The sequence below is a fragment of the Argiope bruennichi genome, chromosome 10 (assembly GCF_947563725.1).
Source record: "Argiope bruennichi chromosome 10, qqArgBrue1.1, whole genome shotgun sequence".
Classification (NCBI taxonomy): Eukaryota; Metazoa; Arthropoda; class Arachnida; order Araneae; family Araneidae; genus Argiope; species Argiope bruennichi.
The window spans coordinates 29,955,217-29,979,022 of NC_079160.1; the positions used below are offsets into that span (position 1 = coordinate 29,955,217).

The 23,806-nt window shown below is 33.2% G+C and overlaps 4 non-coding genes across 4 annotated transcripts; all 4 read right to left on the reverse strand.

The window, feature by feature from the left end:
• Positions 1-593: 593 nt before the first annotated feature.
• Positions 594-666, reverse strand: Trnaa-agc (transfer RNA alanine (anticodon AGC)). The gene has a single exon. It is a non-coding gene; the product is annotated as a tRNA-Ala (tRNA).
• A 1,281-nt stretch (positions 667-1,947) lies between these two features.
• Positions 1,948-2,020, reverse strand: Trnaa-agc (transfer RNA alanine (anticodon AGC)). The gene has a single exon. It is a non-coding gene; the product is annotated as a tRNA-Ala (tRNA).
• Positions 2,021-7,178: 5,158 nt separating this feature from the next.
• On the reverse strand, positions 7,179-7,251 carry Trnaa-agc (transfer RNA alanine (anticodon AGC)). Its single transcript has one exon. It is a non-coding gene; the product is annotated as a tRNA-Ala (tRNA).
• A 254-nt stretch (positions 7,252-7,505) lies between these two features.
• Positions 7,506-7,578, reverse strand: Trnaa-agc (transfer RNA alanine (anticodon AGC)). The gene has a single exon. It is a non-coding gene; the product is annotated as a tRNA-Ala (tRNA).
• Positions 7,579-23,806: the final 16,228 nt, after the last annotated feature.

Genomic DNA, 23,806 nt, shown 5'->3' on the forward strand with positions numbered 1-23,806 from the left:
ATAAACATTTTTCGGATTATCTCTGTTTGGTATCTGTAAGTATGATAGTTCAAAAGCACTGTAAGCTGAAAGGATAAACTTGTAAAAATGGTCTTTACAATAAAGTTGTAGATTTCTAGCTAACTTAGAAGAAAAAGGCACAAATTCAGAGGTTTGAATATCTGTCTGACTGAATTAAAATGAAACATAAAACTACAAAAAGCTTTGGAATTACTTTTGTACATTAGAATTATTTAAATAACAAATGCATTTTTTAATTCTAAAAATCCATAGGATTCAGGAATTGATCCTGATACCTACCGAATGCAGGAGAAGCTCCACATACTACTAGTTACATTCGAAGACAAATACGCTCTCGTTTATATCACCAGCAAAACCTTCCAAAAGTGGTGCTACATATAAGATCAACTCAAAGACTCGAATCCGAAGGGGCTGGGAATTGATCCCGGGCCTTACCGCATACTAAACGAGCTCTCCACCATCTGCGCTACGGCCCTTTCGGCGTCTGAATTCAACTTCACCTTAACTATCAAAATTTCACTATTCTAGTTTTACAAATAACACTAAAAAAAAGCAATTAACAATTTGGAACCTGGAGGCGCCGGGTATCGATCCCGGTACCTCTCGCATGCTAAGCGAGCGCTCTACCATCTGAGCTACGCCCCCGCCGGTATTATTGTTCGCCTTTACCTTTACTATCAAAATTTCAGCATTGTAGTTTTACAAATAAAATTAAAAAAATGCAACTAATTATTTGGAACCTGGAAGCGCCGGGTATCGACCCCGGTATTTCTCGTAAGCTAAGCGAGCGCTGTACCATCTGAGCTACGGACCCGTCGGCATTATTATTCGCATTTACCTTAACTATCAAAAATTCAGCATTGTAGTTTTAAAAATAAGATTTAAAAAAATGCAATTAAGAATTCGGAACCTTGAAGAGCCGGGTATCGATCCCGGTAATTCTCGCGTGCTAAGCGAGTGCTCTACCATCTGAGCTACGCCCCCTTCGGCATTATTGTTCGCCTTTATCTTAACTATCAAAATTTTAGCATTGTAGGTTTACAAGTAAGACTAAAAGAATGCAACTAAGAATTTGGAACCTATAAGAGCCGGGTATTGATCAATCTACATCTCGCCTGCTAAGCGAGCGCTCTATTATCTGAGCTACGCCCCTTTCGGCATTGTTGTTCCCCTTTATCTTAAGTATGAAAAATTCAGCATTGTAGTTTTACAAATAAGATTAAAAAAGTGCAACTAATTATTTGGAACCTGGAAGCGCCGGGTATCGACACCGGCACCTCTCGCATGCTAAGCGAGCGCTCTAGCATCTGAGCTACGCCCCGTTCGGCATTATTGATTGCCTTTATCCTAACTATCAAAATTTCACTATTGTAATTTTATAAATAAGATTAAAAGAGATGCAAATAACCATTTGGAACCTGGAGGCTCCGGGTATCGATCCCGGTGCCTATCGCATGCTAAGCGAGCGCTCTACCATCTGAGCTACGCCCCCTTCGGCATTATTGTTCGGCTTTATCTTAACTATCAAAATTTCTGTATTGTAGTTTTACAAATAAGATTAAAAAAATGCAACTAAGAATTTGGAACCTGGAAGCGCCTGGTATCGATCCCGGTACCTCTCGCATGCTAAGCGAGCGCTCTACCATCTGAGCAACGCCCCCGTCGGTCTTTCTGTCCGCCTTTATCTTAACTATCAAAAATTCAGCATTGTAGTTTTACAAATAAGATTAAAAAAATGCAACTGATTATTTGGAACATGGAAATGCCGGGTATCGATCCCGGTACCTCTCGTATGATAAGCGAGCGCCCTACCATCTGAGCTACGCCCAAGTCGGCCATTTCATTCGCCTTTATCTTAACTATCAAAAATTCAGCATTGTAGTTTTACAAATAAGAATAAAAAAATGCAACTGATTATTTTGCACCTGGAAGCGCCGGGTATCGATCCCGGTACCTCTCGCATGCTAAGCGAGCGCTCTACCATCTGAGCTACGCCCCCGTCGGCCTTTATATTCGCCTTTATCTTAACTATCAAAAATTCAGCATTGTAGTTTTACAAATAAGATTAAAAAAATGCATCTAATTATTCGGAACCTGGAGGCGCCGGGTATCGATCCCGGTACCTCTCGCATACTAAGCGAGCGCTCTACCATCTGAGCTACGACCCCGTCGGCATTATTGTTCGCATTTGCCTTAACTATCAAAAATTCAGCATTGTAGTTTTACAAATAAGATTAAAAAAATGCAACTAAGAATTTGTAACCTGGAAGCGCCGGGTATCGATCCCGGTACCTCTCGCATGCTATGCGAACGCTCTGCCATCTGATCTACGCCCAAGTCGTAATTGCACTTCGCATTTATCTTAACTATCAAAATTTCTGTATTAAAGTTTTAGAAATAAGATTAAAAAAAATGCAACTAAGAATTCGGAACCTTGAAGAGCCGGGTATCGATCCCGATAATTCTCGCATGCTAAGCGAGCTCTCTACCATCTGAGCTACGCCCCCGTCGGCATTAATGTTCGCCTTTATCTTAACTATCAAAATTTTAGCATTGTAGTTCTACAAATAAGATTAAAAAAACGCAACTAAGAATTCAGAACCTGAAAGAGCCGTGTATCGATCCCAGTACCTCTCGCATGCTAAGCGAGCGCTCTACCATCTGAGCTACGACCAGTTAGGAACTCTAACTATCATCTGACCTGTAAGAGCCGGTAATGATACCGCTACCTCTCGCATGCTAAGCGAACGCTCTACCATCTGAGCTACGAACCTGTCGGTATTAATGTTCGCCTTTTCCTTAAATATCAAAAATTCAGCATTGTTGTTCTACAAATAAGATTAAAAAAATGCAACTAAGCATTTCGAACCTGGATGCGCCGGGTATCGACCCCGGTACCTCTCGCATGCTAAGCGAGCGCTCTACCATCTGAGCTACGACCCGTTTGGAACTCTAACTATCATCTGACCTGTAAGAGCCGGGTAATGATCCCGCTACCTCTCGCATGCTAAGCGAGCGCTCTACCATCTGAGCTACGAACCTGTCGGTATTATTGTTCGCCTTTTCCTTAAATATCAAAAATTCAGCATTGTAGTTCTACGAACAAGATTAAAAAAATGCAACTAAGAATTTGGAACCTGGAGGCGCCGGGTATCGATCCCGGTACCTCACGCATGCTAAGCCCTCTCTCTACCATCTGAGCTACGCCCCCTTCGGTATTATTGTTCGGCTTTATCGTAACTATCAAAAATTCAGCATCGTAGTTTTACAAATAAGATTAAAAAAATGCAACTAATTATTTGGAACCTGGAAGCGCCGGGTATCGATCTCGGTACCTCTCGCAAGCTAAGCCAGCTCTCTACCATCGCAGCTACGCCCCCGTCAGTCTTTTTGTCCGCCTTTATCTTAACTATCAAAAATTCAGCATTGTAGTTTTACAAATAAGATTGAAAAATGCAACTGATTATTTGGAACATAGAAGCGCTGGGTATCGATTCCGGTACCTCTCGCATGCTAAGCGAGCGCTCTACCATCTGAGCTACGCCCCCTTCGGCATCATTGCTCGCCTTTGCATTAACTATCAAAAATTCAGCATTGTAATTTTACAAATAAAATTAAGAAAAATGCAACAAACAATTTGGAACCTGGAGACGCCGGGTATCGATCCCGGTACCTCCCGCATGCTAAGCGAGCGCTCTACCATCTGAGCTACGCACCCGTCGGCCTTTTTCTTCGCGTTTATCTTAACTATCAAAAATTCAGCATTGCAGTTTTACAAATAAGATTAAAAAAATGCAACTGATTATTTGGAACCAGGAAGCGCCGGGTATCGATTCCGGTACCTCTCGAATGCTAAGCGAGCGCTCTACCATTTGAGCTACGCCCCTTTCGGCATTACTGTTCGCCTTTATCTTAACTATCAAAATTTCTGTATTGTAATTTTACAAATAAGATTAAAAAAATGCAACTAAGAATTTGGAACCTAAATGCGCCGGGTATCGATCCCGTTATTTCTCGCATGCTAAGCGAGCGGTCTACCATCTGAGCTACGCCCCCTTCGGCATTATTGTTCGCCTTTATCTTAACTATCAAAAATGCAGCATGGTATTTTTACAAATAAGATTAAAAAAATGCAACTAATTATTTGGAAAATGGAAGCGCCGGGTATCGATCCCGGTACCTCTCGCATGCTAAGCGAGCGCTCTACCATCTCAGCTACGCCCCCGTCGGTCTTTTTGTCCGCCTTTATCTTAACTATCAAAAATTCAGCATTGTAGTTTTACAAATGAGATTAAAAAAATGCAACTGATTATTTGGAGCATGGAAGCGCCGGGTATCGATTCCGGTACCTCTCGCATGCTAAGCGAGCGCTCTACCATCTGAGCTACGCCCCTTTCGGCATTATTGTTCGCCTTTATCTTAACTATCAAAATTTTAGCATTGTAGGTTTACAAGTAAGACTAATAGAATGAAACTAGGAATTTGGAACCTATAAGAGCCGGGTATTGATCCCGTTATTTCTCGCATGCTAAGCGAGAGCTCTACAATCTGAGCTACGCCCCGTTTGGAACCTTAACTATCATCTGACCTGTAAGACCAGGGTATTGATCCCGCTACCTCTCGCATGCTAAGCGAGCGCTCTACTTTCTGAGCTACGCCCCATTTGGCATTACTGTTGGCCTTTATCTTAACTATCAAAATTTCTGTATTGTAGTTTTACAAATAAGATTAATAAAACACAACTAAGAATTTGGAACCTGGATGCGTCGGGTATCGATCCCGTTATTTCTCGCATGCTAAGCGAGCGCTCTACCATCTGAGCTACGCCCCCTTCGGCATTATTGTTCGCCTTTGCATTAACTATCAAAAATTCAGCATTGTAATTTTACAAATAAGATTAAGAAAAATGTAACAAACAATTTGGAACCTAGTGGCGACGGGTATCGATCCCGGTACCTCTCGTATGCTAAGCGAGCGCTCTACCATCTGAGCTACGGCCCCTTCGGCTATATTGTTCGAATTTATCTTAACTATCAAAAATTCAGCATTGTAGTTTTATAAATAAGATTAAAGAAATGCAACTAATTATTTGGAACCTGGAAGCGCCGGGTATCGATCCCGGTACCTCTCGCATGCTAAGCGAGCGCTCTACCGTCTGAGCTACGACCCGTTTGGAACTCAAACTATCATCTGACCTGTAAGAGCCGGGTAATGATCCCGCTACCTCTCGCATGCTAAGCGAGCGCTCTACCATCTGAGCTACGAACCTGTCGGTATTATTGTTCGCCTTTTCCTTAAATATCAAAAATTCAGCATTGTAGTTCTACAAACAAGATTTAAAAAATGCAACTAAGAATTTGGAACCTGGAGGCGCCGGTTATCGATAGCGGTACCTAACGCATGCTAAGCGTGTGCTCTACCATCTGAGTTAAGCCCCGTTCGGCATTATTGATTGCCTTTATCTTAACTATCAAAATTTCACTGTTGTAGTTTTAGAAATATGATTAAAATAAATGCAACTATCCATTTGGAACCTGGAGGCGTCGGGTATCGATCCCGGTACCTATCGCATGCTAAGCTAGCGCTCTACCATCTGAGCTACGCCTCGTTTGGAACCTTAACTATCATCTGACCTGTAAGATCCGGGTATTGATCCCGCTACCTCTCGCATGCTAAGCGAGCGCTCTACCATCTGAGCTACGCCCCCTTCGGCATTATTGTTCGGCTTTATCGTAACTATCAAAAATTCAGCATCGTAGTTTTACAAATAAGATTAAAAAAATGCAACTAATTATTTGGAACCTGGAAGCGCCGGGTATCGATCCCGGTACCTCTCGCAAGCTAAGCCAGCTCTCTACCATCGCAGCTACGCCCCCGTCAGTCTTTTTGTCCGCCTTTATCTTAACTATCAAAAATTCAGCATTGTAGTTTTACAAATAAGATTGAAAAATGCAACTGATTATTTGGAACATAGAAGCGCCGGGTATCGATTCCGGTACCTCTCGCATGCTAAGCGAGCGCTCTACCATCTGAGCTACGCCCCCTTCGGCATCATTGCTCGCCTTTGCATTAACTATCAAAAATTCAGCATTGTAATTTTACAAATAAAATTAAGAAAAATGCAACAAACAATTTGGAACCTGGAGGCGCCGGGTATCGATCCCGGTACCTCCCGCATGCTAAGCGAGCGCTCTACCATCTGAGCTACGCACCCGTCGGCCTTTTTCTTCGCGTTTATCTTAACTATCAAAAATTCAGCATTGTAATTTTACAAACAAGACTAAGAAAAATGCAACAAACAATTTGGAACCTGGATGCGAAGGGTATCGATCCCGTTATTTCTCGCATGCTAAGCGAGCGCTCTACTTTCTGAGCTACGCCCCATTTGGCATTACTGTTCGCCTTTATCTTAACTATCAAAATTTCTGTATTGTAGTTTTACAAATAAGATTAATAAGACACAACTAAGAATTTGGAACCTGGATGCGTCGGGTATCGATCCCGTTATTTCTCGCATGCTAAGCGAGCTCTCTACCATCTGAGCTACGCCCCCTTCGGCATTATTGTTCGCCTTTTCATTAACTATCAAAAATTCAGCATTGTAATTTTACAAATAAGATTAAGAAAAATGCAAAAAACAATTTGGACCCTGAGGTGACGGGTATCGATCCCGGTACCTCTCGTATGCTAAGCGAGCGGTCTACCATCTGAGCTACGGCCCCTTCGGCTATATTGTTCGAATTTATCTTAACTATCATAAATTCACCATTGTAGTTTTACAAATAAGAATAAAAAAATGCAACTAAGAATTTGAAACCTGGAAGAGCCGGGTATCGACCCCGGTACCTCTCGCATGCTGAGCGAGCGCTCTACCATCTGAGCTACGCCTCCTTCGGCATTATTGTTCGCCTTTATCTTAACTATAAAAATTTTAGCATTGTAGTTTTACAAATAAGATTAAAAGAATGCAACTAAGAATTTGTTACCTGTAAGAGCAGGGTATCGTTCTCGGTACATCCTGCATGCAAAGCTAGCGTTTTAATATCTCAGCTACGCACCCGTAGGCATTTTTGTTCGCATTTGCCTTAACTATCAAAAACTCAGCATTATAGTTTTAGAAATAAGATTATGAAAAATACAACAAACAATTTGGAACCTGGAGGCGCCGGGTATCGATCCCGGTACCTCCCGCATGCTGAGCGAGCGCTCTACCATCTGAGCTACGCCCCCTTCGACATTATTGTTCGCCTTTGCATTAACTATAACAAATTCAGCATTGTAATTTTACAAATAAGATTAAGAAAATTGCACCAAACTAATTGGAACCTGGAGGCGCCGGTATCTCTCGCATGCTAAGCGAGCGCTCTACCATCCTAGCTACGCCCCCTTCGGCATTATTGTTCGCCTTTGCATTAAGTATCAAAAATTCCGCATTGTTATTTTACTAACAAGATTAAGCAAAATACAACAAACAATTTGTTACCTGGAAGCGCCGGGTATCGATCCCGGTACCTCTCGCATGCTAAGCGAGCGCTCTACCATCTGAGCTACGCTCCCGTCGGCCGTTTTGTTCGCCTTTATCTTAACTATCAAAATTTCTGTATTGCAGTACAAATGAGATTAAAAAATTACGACTAAGAATTCGGAACCTCGAATCGCCGGGTATTGGTAACGGTACCTCTCGCATGCTGAGCGAACGCTCTACCATCTGAGCTACGCCCTCTTCGGCATTATTGTCCGCCTTTGCCTTAAATATCAAAAATTCAGCATTGTAGTTTTACAAGTAAGGTTAAGAAAAATGCAACAAACAATTTGGAAGCTGGAGGCGCCGGGTATCGATCCCGGTACCTCTCGCATGCTAAGCGACCGTTCTACCATCTGAGCTACGCTTCTTTTCGAACCTTAACTATTATCTGACCTATAAGAGCCGGGTATTGATCCCGCTACCTCTCGCATGCTAAGCGAGCGCTCTACCATCTGAGCTACGCCCCCGTCGCCATGGCAGTTAATCTTTATCTTAACTATCAAAATTTCTGTATTGTAGTTTTACAAATAAGAGTAAAGAAATACAACTAAGAATGTGTAACCTGGAGGCGCCGGGCATCGATTCCGGTACCTCTCGCATGCTAAGCGAGCGCTCTTCCATGTGCGCCAACCAGTTTTCGGTAAAGCTTTCTGTCTTTGACTTTATTAAGAAAGCGTATTATTGAACTCGTTTTGAAACATTTTAAGAACTCTGAGTTTTTTTTTTCTTGGTTTAGTTTTTTCGTCTTTAAATATTATCCGCTTGCATGTAATTTCATCAGCGTCGTCTGTTGGTAAATAGCGAAATATCTATATTAACGAACATGCTTTTGGGTTTTGCCAATTTATTGTTATGATTTTGTATTATGGCGTTTTCCATTTAATACTATTGAGTTATTTAGTGTATAAAGATCCCAATCATGGAACACTCTAAATTGTCTTTTCGACATTCATTGTTTTTTATTTTTTGTTTTATTTGAAGAAATCTGCAGCCAAAGTCCATTAGATACTTTTAGAAGCTTATGGTGATGCTGCTCCTTCACATCCCAATTGTCGTGTTTTGTTTCAACGATTTAAGAGTGGCGATTTCAATGTCAATGACAAAGAAAGGTCTGGAGGACCGAAAAAATTCGTAGACAATCAATTGCAATAATCAATGGACGAAAATGGAAAAAGTTGTAGAAAATGTTGGAAAATAATGTGATTGTGATATATTGCATCAATTTTTCTCCCTAAATGCCTTTTTAATGCGAAAAAATGATCAAAATTTATGCAGGCACGTAATAAAAAGTCATTATCGGTCATCACTTCAATACAATGTTTGTGAAAAGGATTATGCCAAAGAGATTTCTTCGATTAATATTAATTTCATAATTTTTTTCCTTATTCATTTTTGAATTCTTTGATCAGATGTAGTTTTGATCATATAGCTTCTCGTATAGTTTTCCGCAAATTTCAATTTTCACCTTTAAAACTCATTCATATTCAATAATTTTGTTTTTATCTCTGCGAAACAATCTTTCGGTATCATTAGGAACTTGCTTTTATTGCATCTCAAACTAGCTCAAAACATGTCAAACATATAATTTTAATACCTATTTCCTTTCCTATTAACAACAGCCAATTCATATGAATGTGAATTAGAGTCCTATTTTTAATACCATATAAAGAATTGAATAGCCATGTCAGGAAGCTTCTTTCAAATTCCATCTATTCAAATACAAAGAAACGTCAGAACTGACATTTCCTGATAAGTCATTTCAACCTAATTTTGAGAGCGTTTCTCCTAATCGCATAATCCTTAACGAGTTCCTCTTAATCTAGAGAGTTTTGTCTAGAATAATCTAGAAAAATCAATGACGAAATGCCTTCATAAGGCTATTTTTTTTTATCCAAAAAATGTTCAGATCGATTTTTGAGGATTAACTTTTCTGTATTTAAAGATCTGGAACATAATTGAAAAGAAAGAAATAAAAGAAAAACATCTGCCGTATTATAAGAGAAATAATCATTATTTATATTGGACATTGATAACTTTGTTATTTTTTTAGGAAAATTGAAATTGAAATGGTTATATATTTGAGAAACTATTTACTTAGGATTTGGAAGATAGTTAATCGCAGAAAACAGGTTCAAAGGATAAAAATTGTTAAAAAATTTTTTAAGTATCTTAAAATCTTACTCAAGACAACCACTTTCAAATGATTTTTTTTGAAAAAAATTAAAAACATCAAAAATATATTTAGAAAACTCCTGTTTGGAAACATTTCTTGTCTTCCAATTTTAAAATGAAAAAGATCAAAGTTTTAGCAGATAACTTGCAATCTTTATTTTTTTTCAAAATAAATGTTTTAACTGTAACCAGCTTTCCTGACTGATTCTTTGAAGCTGAAATCACAATAACATAACAGTAAAATATAGTGGATGTTAATTCAGCTTTTAAGAGTCATATGAATAAAATTCAAATCAGAACTATTTTTAATCAGCAACCTATCAGAATCCACATTCTCTTTTATTTTCAGGGTTTTATTTTCAAACAAACATAGAAATTACAGAATTATACTCTGACCTTTTTTCTTGTCAATCAAAGAGAAAGTTAAGTAAATAAATTTAGTATTAATAATCTTAGTGTTCTTTTCATCAATTATGTAATTTGATAATGGAAGAATCTTCAATGTCAAGAATCTTCAACAAAGTGCTTTGTTACAATCAAATTTTACTTCGCAAAAAACTTTGTTGCAGTCAAACTTTACTTTGCAAAGTGCTTTGTTATATTTGAAAAAAAAAAATTGTTTATCTGAATATTATTTTTTTCTGCAATTTAAAGATACGTGGCAAGTTCAAATATGGCTATTTTATTTTATTTTGTCTTCTGTAATAGATACATATCTATATTGCGTATATTTAGATATCTGTCGATAAACTCAGAGAGTTGCGGAAAAGGGTAAAAGTGGCAAAGAAGGCATTGAAATGATGAAACATTGGTGAAAATCATGAAGAGATGTATGCGCATTTTAATAATACGAGGCGACAACAAAACGTACAATTAATACCGAAAAAATGTTAATAGTATATGTGCTACACAGGGTGTAGGATGTTGGGGAAAGATTATTATGAAGTTGGAAAAAGATTAATGTGAATTATGTGATTGAAATTATTTCAAAAACAGTTACACAAATTTTAATGACTAATTTTTTTAAAAATTTAAATTATATTAAAACTGTATTTTTGACATAAAAATTATCATATTAACTTTTTATAATAGACAGGAATATATTCGGACACTTGAGTTCTGTTTCTTGGCAACTCTCTAAAATGTTCTATGCAACATTCCCCTAACAAACACAGGGTATACAAGGTGAATTCAAATATTCTTGAAAGTCTATCACCTAAATTTTCTGATAGTAATCGAAGTAGAAATTGTCTATCAGAAAATGATAAGGGTGATTCGATTTCAGGAATATGTGGTTTGTTTTTCGGGATACTATTCTTAAATCTAACATTTGAGTTTATACTTGTTATCAATAATAGGCTGGCTGCCGTCTTGGCCTAGGGGTAGCGCGTTTTCCTCGTGACCTAGGCGTTCCGGGTTCGAGTCCTGGTGCGGGCATGGTTATTCTCTTCCTTGTGTTCTCTCTGTGAGGTGCATGAATGAGGCCCCCTGTAAAAAGGGGTCGTGCAAGCGAGTGTGCGTGTGTTATCTTCATTTGAGCTTGAAGTCAGACTTCTACTTCCGGGTGCTCAGGGGTCTTTACCCTCAGAAGCTACTGCGTTAAAATTTGGCTTAAAATAGTCACACGAAAAAAAATAATCGGCTGGCATTTTGAAAACTCTATTTATTTTCTATTTTGTTTCGATTTATATTCTTTTTATCAAGAAATGCTTCGTATAGCAAAGCATCTTGGTTGGGTGAAGTCAAAAAGGCTTAATTCCACCAAATTTTCTTTCCATGGACTTAATATAAAAATTTTTATCCGGTCTGACAGCTCACTAAATGCATCAAATATAGTTTTTCTCATTTTATGGCAGTGGGAAAGGTCTAATAATTTTAACTATATAAAAATCATTTAGTAAAGGTCACGTAAAAGGACCAAAGGGGAATGCAAGGCAAAAAGCATATTGCTGAAAGTCTATCACTTCAATTTTCTGATAGTAAACGAAGAAGAGATTGTCTATTAGAAAACGAAAAGGGTAACTTGATTTCAGGGATATGTTATGTGATTGTCAGGATAATATTTTTAAATATTGCATTTGAGAATTATCTATGCAATCCCTATATTAGCATCGAAAGAGATTTTCATACTAACTCTCTCTAAAAGAGACTTAATCACCTCGTTTTTTCCTGTTAAAAAAATACTTACTTTGCTATTAAAGTTTTAATGAAAATCACATTTAAATATCAAGAATTTTTCTTTTGTGTTAAATATTTTTAAATTTTTTATAGAATTTTTGCCCCCTTATGTAACAGCAGCTTTTTGACGCAATAACTAGTAGACTCAGCTAGACTGCACGCGCGCACTTCCATACAAAGTAAGGACTACGATACTTACGTAAATGGTTTCCATGTTCTCTTTTCATTAAAAGAAACCGCCAAGGATTTATTTACTTTTGTCTTGTTTCATCCGGATTATCTTTTGAATTTTAACCGAAAAAAGGGTTCCTTAATTCATACGACTGATAAGAACGTGAGTTTTGTTAGAGGTTATTTGTTTGTTAGATCGTTTTACTGATAGGAATGTGTAAAATGTGCTTGCTACACGAGGGAAGACATGTGTCATTTATTATCTAAAATATTTTGTATAATGAGACAGATAATGAAGAATTTCTTGCAATCTATGCTGTTTACATAAAAGTGATAAAACAGGAGGAGAGTTCTCTTGTCTTTTTCTAGACGAGAATGGTGACCATGGAAAACGTGACTGTGTCGACCTAGCTTTTTCGAGTTCTGAGGTTGAAAGAAGGGCCGGAGCTATGAAATTTGCTGTGATGCGATCGGAGAGAACATTCACACATGATTTCACCGGGTGACCCGTGAAAGCGGTCACATCTGTGTCACCTCTTCTGATGGTTGGTTTGTTCTTGAACACAACGTCTGTTTCTATACTTTAAAGGAAAACCAGCATAGTAAGCTCAACTAATAATAAAAATGAATGTGTGCATGTTGGTGCTCTATAGGCTAGACTATTCGACTTACAGCTACCAAATTTGGCTTATAAACCTTGTGGGTGTGAAAGATGGAAATATGTACATACGAGCAATTTTTTGAAATATTAATTAACTAAAAATTAGGCAATATTTTGAGAGTTTTCTGTAATAACTTCACAAACTTTTATCTCAAAAAATAAATTTCACACATTTTCAAAATTTAAAAAGATTGTCGTTCTAATGATGATGTCGTGTCCGCGTTACCACGGGAAGGGGGTGCAGTAGCTTCTGAGGGTAAAGACCCCTGAGCACCTGCGGGCAGAAGACTGACTCTTAGCTCATATGAAGACGAAACTCACACATTCGCTTGCGCAATCCTTTTTTACAGAGGGACACATTCACACACTTCACAGATAAAACACATATAAGAACAACCATGCTCAAACCGGGATTCGAAGCCGGGACGCCCAGATCATGGAGAAGATGCGCTAACCCTATGCCAGGACGCCGGCATTGTTTGTGTAATGATACCAATTTAATAGTGGCACAAATTTTTGCTGAATATTATGAAATCTTCTGAAAATAATTTTGTAGTCTAGTAATTTCCAACAGTAGATTACATTTTTTCTTTAAGGTTCGAACTGTTTATATTGTTTCAATAAATATTTAATTTCCTGATTTTCTTTACTTTTTTGGGAGTCAAGGAAGAAGGATTCTGTTTAATATCTGCTTAGTTTACAAGACAAGTAAAAAAGTAAGTTACTACATCGCAAAATTTAGAAGATAAATGAACAGGATATTTAGGTTTTTAATAGTGCTATGATGTTATGGAATTGTCTCCATTAAGAAAGTTCATGTACACGATAAACTAAACTTAAAACAACACGGCTTTAACATCAGACAAATTGTCGGAAGCATGGAAATGGAGTTACAAAAACACTAATTAAGGGAAATCAAATATAAAGAATACTCCTGGCTAACCTGTTATCGCCTGAGGCAAGTAGATTATAAAACGGTGAAGGGAATCAAACCAACTTTCGGACCATTTTCAGTTGACCAATCTGATCTAATTTCTCTTATCTTGTTTGTATGCTTTGTCGTTTTTATGTTCATAACCAAACACAAAGATAGCAGACTTTGACGGATTTCGTCTGAAATTGGATTCAACTTAAGTGTAAAAATTGTATATAAAAATGCAATCGTTTAGCAAATTGAGTTTTTGAAACATAGACGATAGAATTTTGCAACATAGAAGATTTCACAAAAAGATAGAATTGCTACATAGCAAATCCATATATTCATTTAATTCAAAATTTGATTTAGATAAACAATTTTAGGTGTGATGTTTGGCTGCTGTTGACTACTTCCTGCATCTTCTAACTGCAAAGTTGCATTTTCTAAAACAATGTTTAGGCAAGTGTCGACTTCCTGAGGAGGAGGTGATTTGACTGGCTTGCTTAATTCGCTTGTTACTTTGAAAGAGTTTCTATTGGGTAGATTCTTATAGAAAGAATATCTTTTGCAATGGTTCTTATGTCAGGACTTCGGGAAAGTTTCTTCAGTTCTTTACCGATCATGATCCTTAGAATCCAAAACCACACCCTTCGTCCAAAAGTTTATATATATATATATATATATATTCATGTTTTGGGAGCCCTGAATTTAATAGTTTTTACTTTAAGAACACATTAAAGGAACCATAACTAAAAATAAATGTTCTTTTTAAAGACTCAAATCTTCAAAAATTTGCTTTTTTTGTTGAAACTAATACAAAATGACATTATTTCTGATCTGAAAAATCAAATTTTAGTGCCAAAATCTGCAGTTATCAATTGAGCAATTATAAGTCGATGACCTATTTAATCTATACTGACGTCATATATCGTCAGGATTTCCTCCCTCCCAGCCCAAGATGATTTTCTTTTGAGATTCAAACGTATGCGCGTAATATTAAAACTGTACCTTCAAAGTTCAAAAATCAAGTATTATCATGATTCATCTTATCAATTTCAAATATATCCGATATCTATTTGGGAACCACCTGAAGCCGACATATTTATCCGTTAAGGAAAATTATCGCTTTGAAGGGAATATTTTTAGCTTGCATCACATTCCGGATATGAATCATTCGAAGGTCGAGATTAATTTAATTTAGCTTCTTATCTATTATAATTAGTATTATATCATTTTTTGTTTAATTTATGAATGAATGGATTTTTTTATCGCATTACTTGATTATTTACCGTAATCACACGTTGATAAAATGATCGGCCGATGAAAGTTGCTGTTGTTAAGAGAGTTGGAGTTAATGAATTAGATCCGATATAATACATCTTATAACTTATAACAATTCTTGTATATTTGCTACTATCAATGTAAATAATCGGTTATTATTAATACTAACCGATCATTATTAATAATAATCAAATAAGCCGGTAAAAGTGAATAATTTATGAGAATTTATCATATTATTCGGTTATTATTAATAATAACTAATGAACTTTGGTCAATGTCGGTTTTTCTTCTTTTCTCTTTTCTTTTCTTCTTCTTTCTTTTTTTCTTTTCTTCATATTTTCCCCCCTTTCAACAAATAGATATTGGAATTGTTCAATGATTTATCTTGTTGAGATTGTTCAATGATTATTAAAATATTCATATTTAATCAATACATGATTAATATCTAAATATTTTCTGGTAAAAAAAACACGATTTAAAAAATATCAACCTCCCCAAAATAAAATTGCCGAGCGAAGCTTGGTATCCCAGAATTTACGATTCAATGTAGGGAAACCAGGGACTAGTTGTAACAAGCTAAACATTAGGCAATGGTTTTAAAAACTTAAAATCAGAATTTGAATTAAACATGCTTTTTATAATGGGCCCATTACACCAGCACAATCAATGAGCAGCCGAAAGGAATAGTAGGAAGTTGTGAATAATTGCTCTGTTTTAGCTAGTAAATGGAGGAAACAAATATTGCATAAAAATTTATTTAAGATAAGTTAATAGATTTTTTTAAAAAAATTCTTCCACTTTTCTCTTATTTATCTATGTATTAATCTACTAAAAGGCTGCTCTATTTTTTTTTTTTTATCAAACGCAATATTTTTTTAAAGAATTAACAAAAGTGAGAAACTTTGCGACGGAATTAGTTGTAACAAAATCTCGGGGCGAGTTGTAATAGATTACAACTTCAAAGATTTCTCTTCATGTTTATGAAGCAATCTTATTGGGCAATGCAAAGATCAGATATTTTTATAAGGATTCACCTTTTGAAAGATATTTCTGAAAGCTCAGACCGACAGACGGTAAACCCATTGTTGGATATGTCACAAAATTTGACAAGTATCTACACTATAGAGGATAAATCTGTGTACATAATTTTATATACATAGCCCTCTTCTTTTTGTAACTATCGCGTTAACTTATATTCGAACAGCCAGACAGACGATATTCCTCTGAAGAGATTTTACTCAAAATTTTATAAAAATCTGCAAATTTGGTTTAAAGACCGCATACCAAATTTTAACTGTATAGCTCAAAGCATTTTTGAGTTATTTTTGTTGCAGACCCGAGGATAGATTTTCCCATAAATGTATTTTTCGAACTCAAGCAGTTCTAAAATGTGGAGATTTGTCAAAATCTCGAGTTAGAATTTTTTTTATGATTCCTTTATTTTCTCTTTACTACGTGTATTGGAAAGTAAAAATAAAACGCTTATTAAAATTTTTAAAGTAGGAATCAGAATTATAGCTATAAACAAAAGTATAAAACAGAAAAAAAATATTTCAGAACAGCAACAGAATTATTTGAAGTTAAAAGCTGCAAACACGATATTCCTAATAGATTCCAAATTTGAACTGGCATAGATCTTGCTTTAGGTTTTGCAAATTTGGCAGCCTGGGTCTCTCATCCGGGCAGAAGAGTTTTACTTTTCTCTCACCACTGGAAATGGATCATGAATTCACTCCTTTTTATTTTCGGTGTTCTTTTTGTGACTGCCTACTTTTTGTATTCCTTTCTTTCTTCCCTTTACTTTTAATAATACTTCAAAGGACATGAAACGCAAATTGATGAGTTCGAGTCTTTCCCATGTCTTTCGAGTCTATATTTGGTCTATGAGTACCTGAGTTTATGGTACGAGCCTATATTTGGTGATGGTCTTCCGAGTCGAGAATATATCCGATATCTATGGGCCAAACATTCGTGCTACATAAAAATAATTCTGCAAGAGTGGCAGTTTGGATAAATGTTCATTTTCAAAGAAAAAAAAAGAGGATTAAATAGGGAAGTGACTTAAATATTGAAATTTTTCGTGATCGTGATTGAATTCCATGTATTCTGCTTATTGTAGAAGTGATTATCCCAATCTCTATGACTAATAAAGAAAAATAGATGTGTTTGTATATGTCGCTGCACAAGATAGACCATTAGGTTTAGTGCTATCAAACTTTGAAGGTTAGGAATGTGAAGTTTGGAGTGATTTTTTTTTTTTTTTTTGAAATTTTCATTCTGAATTTTTATTATTTAAAATTAAGCAAGATTTTGACATTTTTTGTGATAATGACCAAAAAAAAATTATCAACTAAAAATTATTCTTACGACGCTTTAAATTTAAAATTATTAGCTTTTCAATATAGCCAATTTATTTGCTGTAAAATTCTTTATTGTAAATTTGATTAACTTTTAAATGCATTTTAAGTATATTTAACAACAGTGTTTTCATTGTTGTGAACGGAAACCAGATAAGTTTTTATTGTTTTGTCAAATATTTAATTTCTTGATATTTTTTTTCTGTTGTTCAAAGCAAACAAGGAAGGCTTCTGGTTAATACCTGTGTAATTTATGAGAAGAATCAGAAATGTAGTTACAACGTTGCAAAAATAAGATGATAAATGAAGTAGATAGTTAAATTTTTTTAATAGTATTTCGGTGTCAAGGACCTTGACTCTAATATGCTAATTCATATGCACAATGCATTGAACAGATGTATGGTTATCAAATTAATTTTGTTTTCTGTCAAATGTCATGTTTAAAACTATTTTTTTGAGGAAATTTTGAACATAAAGTTATGCATAAAAGATTTATTTGAAAGTAAATGCAATCAATATTGCTAACCAACTGTTGCCAAAAGTGGTTAGTGTCATTATAAAAAAAGAAAAACTTTTGAAATAAAAAGTGAGTTAGAATTTAATTGGTTAAAAATTAAGCGAAATACTGATGCTTCTCCAACAAACCTTTCAAAAACATTACAGTACAAAAGTATTTTTTAAAGAATCTCAAAATTCAAAGAATTATCTTTCAAATGATACCAATGATTTTGCTGTATAATTTTTTCGGTTTTTAACAAATTAAAAAAAAAATATTTTAAACATGTTTTATAATAAAATATTTCATTATTTAAGTTAAACTCAAATTGTTTTCATTGCTGCTACTAATTCGTCCTGTTTTTTTTTTTTTTTTTTTTTTTTTTTGGCTATTGTGATGATTAATACATGGATATCTGGTTTATTCTTTCATGTTTAAATTTCAGTTCAAGATAAGTTTTCGTTAAAATTTTTGAAATTTTGTTGTGTTTATAGTGAAAATTTCTCTTGAGAATGAAGCAATGCTGAAAATTTTTTTTAATATGAACCTATTTTTAATCACTGCTGCTTTTTTGTGTGATATACCATAAGAATATATAAAAATGAAATTATGGAAATATATAATACATTGAACAGAACGTGATTTCTAAAATAGTAAAATTCATATATCTATCAAATTTGGAATTAAAATGTTTTTTGTTGAAGGAGCCATTAAGACCAAATAGAGTGAAATAATATTTCATTCGAATACTTAGTAACTATTATTTCTAGGAAACCAACTAGTCGGCAAAGGCAGCTAGATATTCTTAGTGTCAAGGAACTCTGTATGAAATGATACTTTCTTTTGAATTTAAGCTGAAAAGGAATAGATTAACGCAATAAGTCTGAAAAAAGCTTTTTTTTTTTACATCGATAAACATTGCTTTAAATATCATAATTATATATTTAACATATAAATTAAGATCGATTAAATTATTAATGCCAATTATGATACCATTTTCTCTATTTATATTCCAAAACTAATTTTTCATTTTGAGATATATAAGATCAAAATGCATTTATTTCCTATAAGAAAATTTATTAATTTTTTCTATTTATTATTGTTTTTTGCAGGATTTATATTTTCTATTTTAATATTTTAGCTACACTATCTTGTTATTTATTTAATTCTTTTGTTACATAATCATATTTGCAACCGCTTCAAAAGATACATAGTTGAAATTCAAAATGCATATTTTTAGTTGCTCTGAGATTATAATGCACAATTTCTCAAAACAATTTATTTGCAGTTTGAGCATTCTGCTAAGCAACGAATTACAGCTGGTTCAATTTTGGGCAGCAGACGATTGAAAGATATGTAGAGTTTGCACTCGTAAACAAGAAATTCAATAAACAGTGGTTCATTCCTGATTGGTAAATAATGCATATTTATTGGTAAATCTACCATTATATTGCATAATTTCTCAAAACTGTCCAGTTGCAGTTTGAACATTCTATTGAACAACGAATCGCAGCTGGTTTAATTTTGGGCAGTAAGCAACACAAAGATAGGTAGAGTTTGTACTAGTAAACAGAAATTCGATAAACAGCGGTTTATTTTTGATTGGTAAATTGTGTCCAATTATGGTCAAGTCTAAAAACTTACATTTTAATCCTTGAATTCTTCATGTTCTTAAAAGTTGTATTTATCCATTTACCCCAAGGTTCGCACTAAGCCACAGTACGCTTGAACTGAAATATAGTGCACTTCTCTACTCAAGTTTTGTAAGAAATACCACTTAAGCAGAGATAAGTACTGATTAGATTACTTTAATTACAAAACTGATTTGTCTTGGCTTAAAGCGCGGAGTGATTTTCGCCACTTTTAGTTAAAACCCAAGAACAAGGCATTCAAAATATTCTTAAAGTTTCACGATTCATCTAGAAATGTTTGTTGAAGGAGAATAAAATGATTGCAATGATTTTTCAACTATTCATGTAATAGTGGTCATGTGTCATTTATGACTTTTATGCATGTAATCTCTTTCATAAGGTACACCCATTCTAAGATCTTAGAATTCATTTGAACTTTGGCGATAAAAACACGTTCTTGCATGACTGAAAACACGCACTATGTGTAAGTGACAAAAACAAAGTCATTGAAGTACGCATTTTTATGACATTTTTCCAAGTAAGACATGTGTTCTTGTGAAAAACAATGAAATTAGAAGCATCTAAGCATATTGTGCTTACTTTTTCAACAAATTTATAAACTTATGGGATTTTTTTTCTCGACAATAATATAATACTGTAAATAATATATAATGTAAGAGTAATGATTTTTTTTGTAATATGATTCTTATATGAATAAAAAAAAATATGATGCAATTTTTTCATGGATAAATCTAAATTTTAACACTTTTCTCTCTGTCTCTTTTGTTTAAATATTTTTTAAAAAATAACAGAAAAATTTGAAATGCAGATTAAATTAGAAAATACACGCGATAAAAAAAACACCGCTGGAAATTTTTCTACATATGCTGCAATGAAAAAAATCATTATAAATTTTGAATATTCGAATAGCAATAACTCCCACTAATGACAAATGATCCTAAACCATATTGTCCAATCAAATAAAGCCACAAAATGTTTTTCGATTATTATAAAACTTCTTTTAAAACATAAAGACACATCAATCAGATATTTTATTTAAGGAAAAAAATCAATTAATTTAAATTAAAATATACAAATGAAATCTCCCTTGCATCCACATAGAAGCACGTTAATTTAAAATAATATATACATTTTTATATTAAATGCATCTGTTTTTAAGCAAGTACAAATTTTATTATTTCGTTTTCAATATCCCGAAACATTATTTTTCAATATTTTGAATACTGTGAATGGCAATGACGCCTTCTAACTACAGATGATCCTACGCCATATTGCTCAGTCAAATATGGCAACAAAAAGTTTTACCTTTATAATAAGACAATTTTCAAAAGAATTAAAAGATGTAAATGAAAATATTACATTTTATTGATTAAATGAGTTATTTATACACCAGATAAATTCATAGAAAAAAACACCCTGATTATTTCTTTTTAATAAGTCATTTGTCTTTTAAAACATGAAGATATACCAATCAGAGGTATTATATAAGGTAAAAAAGCTAATTAATTGGAATTGAAATATATAAATACAATTTCCTTTACATCGATATTGAAGCACGTTATTTTAAAACAATACATAAAACAATACATGTTTCTAAGTAACTTTGAAATAACAAACAGCATTAACCTAATTTTTTTTCTCTATTCAGTATTATTTGTTTTTGCATTACAATGGTTATCTTAAAACATTCGCTAATCTAAAAATTTATGCCGAAAAATTTCTTGATAAGAGAAGTTACATCTGTAACTGATCTAGGCGAAGGGAAAATTCAAATCCATTAATTTCTTATCGTGCATTCTGTTTATATTATCTGATAAGAGGTTAAACTGCAGTTGAAATTGCAATGAAATACACATTGCAAAATGACTTCAAAGTATAAATTTCTTATATTATCTTTGAATTAGGTTGCTAATTACACAAAACATGCATAGCAACCAAAATAACAAACTCAACTATCAAGGTGTAACAGAGTTTAGAAAATCAGATTTTCAAAAATATTACAGGATTCTAAGAATTTTTTTTCTCAGATAATCTGAAAATAATTTTTTTTCGATAATTAGATAAGATATATCCCCTTAATATTATTTTTAATAAGTGACTCATAAATATTCTTTACAATTTATTTTATTTTTCTTTTATTTTTATAGTATGCATCTTAAGTTTTAAGATAAAATTTAAAAGAAAAGGAAGCAAATATTCATATCATGATTTCTATTGGACATTTATATAAACTTCGAAAATTTCAGTAACGCAATTTTGTTAATTTATTAAATGGTAGATATCAATTATTTTCAGTTTTTTATTTTTTAAATCAAAATTTAATTAATTAATCTATTAATGATAATTAAGTTTAAAAAATATTACAGTACTATAATATACATGAGAATACACAAATATACAAAATTTTGAAACTTTTGCAGATAGGAAAGTTAAAAGAAAATCGGTTACAAAGTATAAACATGAAATAAGTTAATTAAAATTATACATATAAAAAAAACAAATTTTCTCAATAGCTCATGGATTTCACAAAATCTTACCATCTTATGAATTTTGTTAAAAAAATTTATATGCTTCAAAAAATATGATCCTGAAAAATTTATGTTTCATTTTCTGAGAATATTCCTGAATGTTTAAAAAAATCAGTTTTCAGAAAAAAAAATTCCCTAGAATGAAATTGTAATAAATATTGATGATAAGAAGTCCATGGTGCAAAAGGAATATTTTCTTTGCATTCATTTTTGTTTAATTTTGATGTTTATAATATACAATTTCCTTTCCATAAAAATTGAAAAATTATCAGGAATAAAAATATCTACATGAATGAACAGAAACAAACAAAAAAAAAATTCATTATTTAAGTCAAGCAAGTTACTAATGTGAGTTGATATACCAATGTGAATTTTGATGTCTATAATATACAATTTCCTTTCCATAAAAATTGAAAATTTATCAAGAATAAAATTATCTATGTGACTGAATAGAAACAAAAAAAATATTCATTATTTAAATCAAGTAAGCTACTAATGTGAGTTGATATACCAATGTGAATTTTGATGTCTATTATACACAATTTCCTTTCCATAAAAATTGAAAATTTATCAGGAATAAAAATATCTACACAAATGAACAGAAACAAAAGATATTACATTATTAAGTCAAGTAAACTACTAATGTGAGTTGATATACCAATGTGAATTTTGATGTCTATTATACACAATTTCCTTTCCATAAAAATTGAAAATTTATCAGGAATAAAAATATCTACACGAATGAACAGAAACAAAAAATATTAGATTATTTAAATCAACTTAACTACTAATGTGAGTTGATATACCAATGAGAATTTTGGTGTTTATAATACACAATTTCCATTCCATAAAAATTGAAAAATTAGCAAGAATAAAAGTACCTACATGAATGAATAAAAATAATTATATTATTTAAGCCAAGAAAACTCTAATGTGAATTTTTGAATATTAATTTAATAAATCTTGGATTCATCTACTCCGAGAATCAATCATCAAACAATGGCTTCTATTTTCATAGTTGAAAGTAGTCTAGGTGCTCGGAAAGAACAGACAAAAGAAGATTATTTTTTACACTTGCTTTCTGAATAGATTGTGGAACAGTCAATTCTGACTGCAGCAATTTTATTTTATCATTATTATTTTAAACAATTTTATTTGATTATTAAATTTACATCGCTTGCTAAAAAAGTACTAGTATAAATAAGAGCTATGCAAAAGCTGAATTTTCAGATATGGAAATTGAATTAACAATCCAAGTATCTTGATTCAAACGTCAAAATTTTCGATAATTCTTATGAATTTTTCAACCGCACTAAAGCAATCATTCAAGTGTGTGAAGTATGCTTGCAGAAAATCTGTTATTTGAAATAAGACAAAAATCAAATAAAATTAATTAAAAAATGAAAATTATTTTCAGTATTTGAAGAATAAATTTAATACAATCTGAATTTTTCTTATAAATATTAACCATGAAAATAATCGTTATTATTTGATTTTCTTTTAAAGTAAGATTTGACAAAACTCTTCAGAATATTGGAATGATATTGTTCTACGACATTATTTTGAATATGTTTTATTAAATTGTTACGGTTTCAATTCATTTCATTCAATGAAATAAGATGGAAGAATATTTAAGTTTAATTTTCATAAAATTTGAAATTCCTATTTAACATCTTGTAATAATAATTCTAAATAAGAACTTTTTTTACTTATACAAGTATACAAATAAATCGGAAGTATACAAATAAATAATCTATTGGGAGTTTACTTTAACTTCTGATGATTTCTTGAACCAGTGGGAGTGGTCTCCAAAAAACTTTCTCGCATTTTCTTAAATAAAGATTTTAT